The sequence below is a fragment of the Acromyrmex echinatior genome, chromosome 12, assembly GCF_024713525.1.
Source record: "Acromyrmex echinatior isolate Ae372 chromosome 12, ASM2471352v2, whole genome shotgun sequence".
Classification (NCBI taxonomy): domain Eukaryota; kingdom Metazoa; phylum Arthropoda; class Insecta; order Hymenoptera; family Formicidae; genus Acromyrmex; species Acromyrmex echinatior.
This window is the reverse complement of record NC_141863.1, coordinates 10,890,985-10,901,988: the sequence shown is the minus strand read 5'-3', so window position 1 is coordinate 10,901,988 and position 11,004 is coordinate 10,890,985. Positions and strand designations below refer to the sequence as shown.

Genomic DNA, 11,004 nt, shown 5'->3' with positions numbered 1-11,004 from the left:
GAAATCTACATATGGACGAATTCCATAAAAAATGAAATTGCATAAAACGACAGAGTTCCTCGTTATAATCCGAATTAGCGAAAGAATTAACGAGAAAAATAGCTAGCAATGGGTATCGGTTCGTTAAATTACTGAAGCGATGCGGTAGCAAAGAATGGTGTTCTATAGGACTCAACAAATTTTGACGATAACACAGTCGTTAAGTTAGCGAGATTTGTCTGTTATCGAAGCAAGGATTTCGGGACCTCTAGTTAAGTTGTAACGACACTCCGCGATAACATACATATGTAGTATTGCGTAGTATCGAAGTGTTGTACCATGCTTTGAAATTATTATTGATATACTAAAGTATAAGAGGTAAGCACCGTATTTAAAATAACTTAATTTTTCTTCTTATTCATATATCTATTTGCACCATTAAATTATTGACAATGAAAAGTGAGGTTATGTCATTTATCATGAAATGATCGTTGTATAACACTATTTTGAATAATGATTAACTATATATATTTTAAGAATATTTCTAATTTAAAAAATAGGAACATAATAGCTATCGAATTTCTCGCTTGGGAACTTACATACTGCAAGAAAGAGAGAGTACTACGACAAATGGAAAGGCGCATAGAACGGAGAATATTGAGAGACGCACAGAATCCATTTGATTTCCCTTGCAATGAATTCATGCATTTTTCGCATAAGTCCAGATCTTGCAATGGAATTAACGAATTTGTTAAGACCTGACCTCATTTTTAAGATTTTTTTTTTACATACAAAGAAGTGCGCAATTCAAAATCGGGTCTTTGGGCTTTTTTATTTACATATTAAAGACACTGAACATATTTTTTGTTTTTGAAAAATCATCATGGTTTATAAAATAAACGCCGTCAAAAGAGGCCGCTAGCGTCGCGTATGTCTTGCTGGTGTACACGATTGTGGCTGACTGGAGTGATCTAAAGCAAAAATACAAATTGGTTCTTAATCTGTGATAGTTTAGCTAAGGTAGTACCGGTGGATTTTAAAAAATATCAATTGTTGAGAAAATGGCGCGACTTTGAAAAAAAAAATCGAATTTTCGCCTAAAAATCTGACATAAAATCGATTTCCAAAAAAATCTAGTGATTCTTTTTAAAAAAGGCTAGGTAGTACCATAAAGGCACCCATGCTGAGTATAAAGATATTTGATTTTTGTCGATCGGATAAAAATTGTGGGCGTTGTGATGTACACCAGTTTGAAAAATAGTGTTTTTCAGAAAACGCGTTTTAAGTTTTGGTACGAGAAATCTTGCAATTATTAGCTTATTACCTTAATCGGCAATGCCTGGCCCGTACAATTGTCCTTCCAAATTAAGGTCCTCATCATCTTTGACCTTTTTATTGGACATGTCAAGTCTCCAAGCTGCTTTAGCTTCCGCAGTCATGGCGCGCTCGGCTGCGCGGATCCGCCGTTCATCGGTTTTTATGCAAAAGTTGTAGCAGGTGGTACCGATCGTTAAGTTAAGAACTTGCATAATTTCCAATACACTTTTTAGGCCATCGTTGAAATTGCAAATATTGCTGCTTGCAATGGAATTAACGAATTTGTTAAGACCTGACCTCATTCGCCAACATTCTATTGGTGTCTCCTAACATACAAGTAATTATTATATTCTCACGTGACAATGCTTCTTGATTCATACTGATGCTAAATAAAAAATTAAGCTATTTTGAAAAGCAAAATAACAAGATAACGATCAAAACGAACATAAAAGTTGTGAAATTACAATAAAAATATATATGTGAGATACAATATTATTCAATTCTTATACATTAAAACGACTCACAGAGTTTTCTTCAATTAACAATACAATTAACTTAATAATCTAATCGCAAATTAAAAAACGAAACTAATGACATAATTGTATATAAGAAACTAAAATGTTATCCCACCATGTTCATAAGAGTATCGTTATGTATGTTATACTAAATTGTCGTTCAAGGGCGAGAATCACGTTAAGTCCAAAGAGAGAAGTCAAATGGTAAAAAATAGTTTGAGAACGAAATTTATTAAAATTATTTATTAAATTTAAGAATTGTGATGAAAAAGAATTAAATGTATCGAGTAGTCATTATTGCAAATAAGTCATTATTTGAAACAATGTTTGAGTTAATTTATTTTATGTACACACTGTAAAATAATGTTACTTTAAAAAATGTAAAGTTTATAGTTCGCAAGAAAGGGATATTTGTAATTTCAAAAAAAAAAATGCTAAATAAACTAGTACTATATAAAAATCATTTTATAGATATTGTTTATATACAATATTTTTTTCATAATTGTTTAGACACTTAATTCTATTTGAAGCCATTCATTGTTTCCCAAACTTATCATTGAATATTCAGTTAGCATTCGGGAATTTATCTTCGGAAATGTGTCCATATCTTTCTCTATTATTTGATCTTGGATGCGTTGTGCTATAGCATGAGGTCCTTGTCTGATTTCATTTCTACCTTGCCTAACTTGTATTGTCATATCAACATTAGCTTCATTTTCAACATAGAAGTCATCTATAGATAGGTGATAGTGAAGTATGCTATGCAATATGGCATTAATGATATATCCAGCAAACATTAGATACATTAACACACGTTGGTACGAGAGACATCTCCACATGTTTCTAAAACAACTGAAAAATCGCTCGATCACGTTTCTTGCTTTGCATAAATCAATTGTATACTGAAATTGCCGATTTCCTGCAGAATATGCCTTGCGGCAAGAGTGTCATGAGCCACGGTTCAAGTGGATATCTGGAATCACTTGTTGGGATTTTAATCATTCTATTAAAATGTACGTTGCGAAACTAAAAATATATTCATACAAATAAATCTAGTATATCATGGATTATTAGAAAATGTAACAAACTTCATTTGTAACAAACTTCAAACTTCCTGTACAGTCGTAGACATTTATTGATTAACCACGTTTGACGCCTGCTCATCGTAGTGAAATTGCATGGCTTGACGGATTCATATGAAGGAATCGTTTCTTGCCCCTGGTCATCTTACATCGATATTGAACAATCTCATGTTTTGATCTACTATCTGAAAGTAAATAAAATTATTATTAAAGGTTAAGTAAAAGTTTCTGATACTAACGTACATTACAAGTCAAGTTACTCACAGCTTGCACATTCAACGAATGATTCCCATGATGAGATTTACAAATGCTTCTTCATGTTCTGTTGGACCTAAAATGTTAATGAAGGAATGCAATCAATTGCTCCAATTGCTCCTTCGAATGGCTGCGATGCATTACGAATTTTGTACGTGTCTCTTGATGTGCTTCTTGTCGTGGAAAATTGTACCCAATGATGCAAGAGCTGCTGGTTAATCGAAGTTGTCACTGCATGGAGACATCGGCTAACTACTAGTTAGCTAAAGTTGAATTAGTTTTTGATAACTGTCATGTGCATAGAACTGAATTGTTATCAACGTCTCCAAATAAATGTACAATAAAAATAACTTAATAACAATAATATAAAACGCTCGATTATTTGAAAAACAAAACAACAAGATAACGATCAAAAACGAGCATAAAAGTTGTTGGATTACAATAAAAATATATATTTGAGATACAATATCATTCAATTCTTATACATTAAAATGTTTCGACTCGCAGAGTCTTCTTCAGTTAACAATACAATTAATAATTGTATAATAATAATAATTGTATAATAATACAATTATTAATTGTATTGTTAACTGAAGAAGACTCTGTGAGTCGAAACGTATAATAAACGTATATTTTAATGTATAAGAATTGAGTGATATTGTATCTCAAATATATATTTTTATAAAAAATATATATATCATTCTTTTGTTCTTTAATACAGATCATCTCCGTTATATCAATATCTTGTTATAATTATGTTCAATGTCTAATATTTTTGTATTTTCCCAATCAAACATGTGATCGTATTCCAACATGTGATTAGTGATAACAGAATATCTGGATAGATCCAATTTTGTATTGTTACAATGTTCTTTAATTCTCTTTCGCAATTTTCTTCTGGTTTGGCCTACTTAAGAGGTATCGCAGTTTTTACAATCAATTCTAAATATTACATGATCTGTAAAGGCTGAATTCCTTTTGAACTTTAACAAACTTATTAAGTTTGTTAATCGTGCGATGACGAACTAATGTCATTGATTTATTATTAAATATTGTTGTTGCCTTTTCAGTAATATCTTTAAGGGTGACAATCGAATTTGATCGAAGTCGATAAAATCGATTTTATATCGTCCTTATACTCTCTAGAGGCTTTCAAGCGCTGTGAGTGCTGTGAGCATCCTGCCGACAACAACCGATTAAAACAAAAGTAATCCATATCGATCGAGATTCTTGCACCGAGAATAGGATATTGAAACCGATTGAAAATAAATAAATCGGATTTAATGCGCTTTATACGGATTATATTTTGTGTACAACTTTGCTTCAGCCGTTTTCCTATAGATGGCTTTATGGCGGTAAGTGATGGTTGAAATAAATAAATCATAGACGTCATACAATAAACTTGGACATCTGTCAACCTAACCCTATAGAAACATTAGTCGATTTGTGTCTGCATCATGAAATTATTCTCGATTGAAAATGTCAGTTTACGAGCCAAATTCTTGTCATTTGCTGGAGGTTTTAATTTTCTGCTTCAATATGAAGAAATCTGCGGCTGAGGTTCATTGAATGCTCTCAAATACTTATGATGAGGCCGCTATTAGTGAAAAAACGTGTCGTGAGTGGTTTCAACGACGGCTTCAAGAACGGTGATTTTGACGTCGAAGATCGGCATAATGGTGGAAGAGAGAAGGTTTTCGAAGATGCAGAATTGGAAGCATTACTTGATCAAGACTTGTGTCAAAATCAAAAAGAATTGGCACGATCATTGGGAATGACTCAACAAGCCATTTCAAAACGCTTCAAAGTCATGGGAATGATTCAGAAAGAAAATTGGGTGCCGTACGAGTTGAAGCTGAGAGATGTTGAACGGTGTTTGTTTGTTTATGAACAGCTACTTGAAAGGCAAAGACGGAAGGGATTTCTGCATCGCATTGTGATTGGGGATGAAAAATGGGTTCCTTACGATAATCCCAAGCGCAGAAAATCATGGGGAGTTTCCATGCTTCCATGTCGATGGCCAAACCGAATATTCACGGCTCCAAGGTCATGCTCTGTATTTGGTGGGACCAGCTCGGCGTAGTGTATTATGAGCTGTTAAAACCGACTGAAACAATCACAGGCGATCAGTATCGAACGCAATTGATGCGTTTGAGCCGAGCATTGAAAGACAAACGGTCGCAATACAACGAGAGACACGATAAAGTGATTTTGCAGCATGACAATACTCGATCCCATGTTGCGAAAGTGGTCAAGACATACTTGGAAACGTTGAAATGGTAAGTCCTACCTCACCTGCCGTATTGCTCCCTCTGACTATCACTTGTTTCGATCAATGGCACACGGCCTGGCTGACCAGCACTTCCGGTCTTATGAAGAAGTAAAAAATTGGATCAATTCGTGGATCGCCTCAAAAGATGACCAATTTTTTCGACGCGGGATTCGTACGCTGCCCGAAAGATGGGAGAAAGTAGTGGCCAGCGATGGACAATACTTTGAATCATAAATGTATAACCAGTTTTTTACAATAATCGAATTTCGGAAAAAAAAACGACGGAAGTAAAGTTATACATCTAATAATTGAATCATATAAATCTGATTCAATCATAAATTCTCCTATTCCTTGAATGAAAACAAAATCGTATTTAATGCAATTTTTTGTTGTAACCAACAAAAAGTAATTCTATTCAATCGGAATTTCTTCGATTTTGCAGACGATAATGAAATTTTAATGGAACGAGAATCTGATTTTGCCATGATTAGCAAAATATCCGATTCAGTCGGAATGTCTCCCAATGAACAGTTGAAAATTAAATCGGATTTAATGCAACGTAAATCCGATTTTATCGTGACTGACAAAAATAGTTCGATTCAATCAGAATTTTTCCAATTTTTCGGTAAAAATTAAATTGTATATATTTTTATTTGTAAAATTTTATTTTCATCATTACAAATACAGCTAATAGAAACCAAAATATAAAATAATATACGAATGAAATAATATATTAGATGGTACGCCCTAAAATTGAATAATGCACTTAGCATGTATCAAACAAGAAAATGTGTATACATTTGTACGTGTATAATTTTAATAAATACAGGTTTTTTGAAGAAATAAAAAAGATACGAAAAAATGTTTCAAACAATATAGGCAAGCGGTTTATCCCCGAAAAGTCGCTTAGAAAATGCATCAACTGACCGATCAAAGGTTCTAGCGATTGAAAATGATTGGATTCGATTCCTGATATTATTCTGCGAAAAAACATCTACATACACTTTATTTTTTTAAGTGAGCGTTAAAAAGTTATAATTTTTTGTTTAAAAAATCTAAACTTTGAACAGAAATTCCGAAAAAATTCTTTAATTTCAATTAGATCAAAATGAATTTGTCTCTTAGACTTTTTTGATAAAATCAATAGTTTTCGAGATAAAAAATGTCAAAACTTAAGTTAAAACGACGTTATTGCTATCATATGTATAAGACATGAACAAATATTAGTATTGAAACAAATTCGTATAATAATCGTAAATTGCAGGTATCAAATAGTTAGTATATTCTGTTTTAAAGTGTAAAATTTCCAATAATTTTTTCATCATTTGTTGATCTATTCCATTCGGATCATTTATACATTGTTTTAGGTAATAAATATTACTTTCAATGCAAAAGTAGATGATATCCAGTAGATAGATGTCCAATAGATAGACAGAGCATCCATTTTTTAACCGATTCAACTATGTGCAATAGAGTATGAACATTAAATGTCATATATTTTGCTCCATAATATTATATATTTCGTAATAGCTTACAAATTTTATTAGATCGTACTCGCATTGCGATAAATCATCAGTTATCTCTGTTTTTAATAGCGTGAATAAACTTTTTATAAATAACAAGTAGTGATCAAATGCTTCTTTATACAAAATAGAATGTAGCTGGTAAAGGCTATGTAGTAAAGCATAATGGAAAAGTTTACCGAGCATATAAAAAATATATCTTTAACGGTCGAATTTTTCACAGTACAAAATACCAGAAAGCTCAATGAACAGATGATACAATAATTCAATTAAATTCTGGAGAATAAATATTGGATATCATTTTAATAGAAAACAAAAGTCATTTTAAATTAGCAAAGATTGTAATATGTTCTAATAGGCTTTTCGAAGTTTTACTCATAGAAATGATTGAATCTGTAGATTTTGTAAACTACACAGTAATTTCTATCAATAATGTACAAAATAAGACAATTCATATCAACGTAGGCCGTTCTATATTTATGTAAATCACCCAATGATTTTGAAATTCAATAAATATAAATATTTGTAATATATATATTTTATTTTATTTAACATCTTATTTTATTTATTGATATATTCTTTGGTAATTATTTAGGATAGCATACTTCACCTAAAATCTTAATGAAAATATACTCATTCGATGCGTTTTTACTCAAAATGAAAGAATCTGGCAAAAAAATGCGGCGGTCAGCTTCGTAAACCGAGATATTAAGCGTTAAAGTTCGAGATTTTAGAAGTTAAGATATCTGTCATTCCGACTTAGGTTACATTTGGAAACACTCACTGGTGTGCCACTAATACACACCAGCTGTTCGGAAATACTTATGTGTACCATACTCGATGTGCACTAGTTCGAGAGATCGTTCGGAAACGTCGAGAGAATTACACCGTACCACTAAATCATCCGTGCGAAAAGCAAGAGGAGTCAGTGTGAGTCGGTGTGTTATGGTCGCAGCACAGACTTGCATAACATATAATGCATAATACATAAGGGAATCGATCAATCGAAATTCTTCTTTTCCATGGAATGAGAGAAAAAGACAATTATATCGCGTTCTTGGGTCAAAAAATTTTGAACAGTTATATTAATCTAGAAAATTTGTCTAAATTTTATTATTTTTTTATTTATTTTTATTCTAACTTTCTTTTTATAGCTCTGCCTTTAATAATATTATATTTTACGCACAGAATACAACAGATTATTTGTATAAATGTTGTAAAATTGTACGTGTCCAGTACTATTTAGAACAAAACTAACTGTTCTACGATTGACAATAAGTCTCGCAGAAACTATTATAATAGATCTTTGGACATGAAGTAATATTCAGCATCTAAAGTTTTATATCACTGATGTCAATTTTCTTTAAGGATTTACAATAATAAGGCCGGTATTCATAGTCGAGTCGTATTTCAAGACTGTCTTAAATAATGTCTTAAGACGCTAATGCAGTTTTCTAATTGGTTCGTGACTTCTTAAGACCGTATTTAAGACGGTCTTGAATATAAGATCTGACTATGAATACCGGCCTAAGAACTGTTACAATCAGAATATGTTAGTTGTCAAACCTATTATGTTGATTCTACAATGAGTCAATAATCGGAAGTCTTAGTCGGTAAAGTTGACTAATAGCCAACTTGTAAGAGTTGTAGAATACTAACGCTGATTGATCAAATTCATCGATTAAGGTTACTAGGCCTTCTACAATGAAATAAGTCATAAATCATAAGTCAGAAACTTGACTACTGTGATTCATTTCTAACTTATGACTTATAATCTATGGCTGATGTATCTATGGATTTATAATCTGACTTATTGTAGAAGGCTCATAAAACTCATTGTAGAATCAGCATTATATTAACTTGAATTTTCACGATGAAAAATTTTATCATTGTCTAAAGTCGATACAGCAACATATAATTATCCGATACAATAGTGAAATGTTTATTAGGTGCCGGTAATCATGGAAGGAATGACTTATACTCTTTCCTCTTTACACTCATTCCATCGTCTTTCTTCATCGATGAATTATTTAGCTCGAGATTATGTATAGGGTTAAACGTGAGTGGTGAGGTGGAATTGAGATGACACGCCACACGTAAGCCATTCAGGAACACTCACCACCCAAAAACACACGATACCCCCACTACTTCTTCACTGAAGTCACCGAAACACACCAATGAGTGATGTTTCCAAACGCAGCTTCGTTGCAGCGCTACATATACATAAGATCTGTTCTTTTCCGAAGAATTCTGAAATAGGTTAGAATGAGACAGTTTGGAGCACTTTCATCTGATTGGTCTATATTTTAGGATCTAATGGAATATGTCAATCAAATGAAAAAACTCACTAAGTAAGTTGTCGTTCTGGAATACATACTTCTCTATTGTAGACTGATTTAATCGTAATACGTAGGCTGCTGGAAAAGTTTCTGCAATCTAATATTTGCAGTAGCGCCAACGTCTTGCTACTATCATATCCGTAAAATTAGACGTTTTTAACCTATAATTCAGTTGACAGTTTGTACTCAAGCTAACTAGTTTTGTTTGCATAGTATTTTAAAAGAAGTTATTTTGTGAGAAAATGGAAATTTCGCGTGAAAATTTTCGGACAGTGATTTTTTACGATTACAAATGTAATCTAACTCCGAAACAATGCATCGATCAGCTTTTGGGAAGCACCATCTAATAGGACTGTTTATAATTGGTTTGCCGAATTCCAGCGTGGACGTATCTTTCTTTGTGACGAATTCCGTGAAGATTGTCCATCCACGTCTGTTGTTGCCACTAATGTTGATGCTGTGCGTGAAATGATTGAGACCGGCATATGACATACCGCGAGATTTAGGCATCCTTAGGCATTGACATGAAAGCAATACGATTTTGCATGATCACTTGAACGTACGGAAACTTTGCAGTCGTTGGATCTCACACAATTTGACCGAGGCTCAAAAACAGGCTCGTGTTAAATAGAGCAAAGAAATGCTCAAGAAATTCAACCGAGGTCGGTCAAATTTAATCTACAACATCTGTTACTGGGGATAAAACACGGATCTATTCGTATGAGCCCGAAAATAAACAACAAACCATCGTTCGGATATTTCAAAATGAACTGAAACCAACAAAAAGTTGTTCGTTCATGCAGTGCTGCCAAGCAAATGATTGCTTATTTCTTCAGTTATACCGGAGATGTGGCAACCGTGGCTTTAGAGGATCGAAGGACTGTAAATACTAATTGGTATACAACAATTTGTTTACCAGAAGTCATAAATGAATTGCGTAGAACAAACCAAAATCGTCGCATCATTTTGACAACGCCAGCTATCACAAAGCACGTCAAACCGTTGATTTTTTATCCAATAAAAATGTCGAATTGATGACTCATTGTCCATATTCACCTAATGATTTCTTTTTGTTCCCAAACATTAAAAAGAAGATGCGTGGTGAGCGATTTGAGTCGCCTGAAGCAACTGTAGAAACATTTTGTATACTGATCTCTGAGGTTACAGTCTCAGAGTGATACAAATTCACTGCTAATTCAAAGAATTTGTATGTTTAAAATAGTATATTGTTGTTTTTAAGTGAATTGTTTTTAAAACAGTGACTTGTTATTTTTAAAGCAGTGAATTGTTTTTAAGGCAGTGAATTGTTTTTAAAACAGTGAATTATTGTTTTTAGAGCAGTGAATTGTTTTTAAAATAGTAAATTATTTTTAAAATAGTGAATTATCGTTTTTAAAGTGCTCCAAACTACAACTATCTTACTCTAACTTATAGCACTATTTCAAAATTCTTTGAAAAAGAATAGATCTTATATATATGTAGCGCTGTAGCGAGTCGGAATGACAGATATCTTAAGCTCTAAAGTCTCAAATTTTGACGCTTAATATCCCGGTTCACGAGGCCGATCGCCGCATTTTATTTACCAGATTCTTTCTTTTCTCTTTTTGAGTGAAAACGCGTCGGATGAGTAATTTCATTAAGATTTTAGGTGGGGTATGCTATTCTAAATAATTAGCTATTCTTTATTTTCTTTTGTATTTTAAACATTAATTCATTATTATG

General features: G+C 32.7%; 1 pseudogene across 1 annotated transcript; it reads right to left on the bottom strand.

Moving 5' to 3' along the window:
• Window positions 1–792: 792 nt before the first annotated feature.
• On the bottom strand, window positions 793–9,792 carry LOC147907885 (uncharacterized; annotated as a pseudogene). The gene is made up of 4 exons (XR_015546996.1): window positions 9,587–9,792; window positions 3,158–3,628; window positions 2,966–3,078; window positions 793–2,814 (listed from the first exon to the last, which is right to left on the bottom strand). The product of XR_015546996.1 is annotated as an uncharacterized LOC147907885 (transcript).
• Between the last annotated feature and the right edge of the window lie 1,212 nt (window positions 9,793–11,004).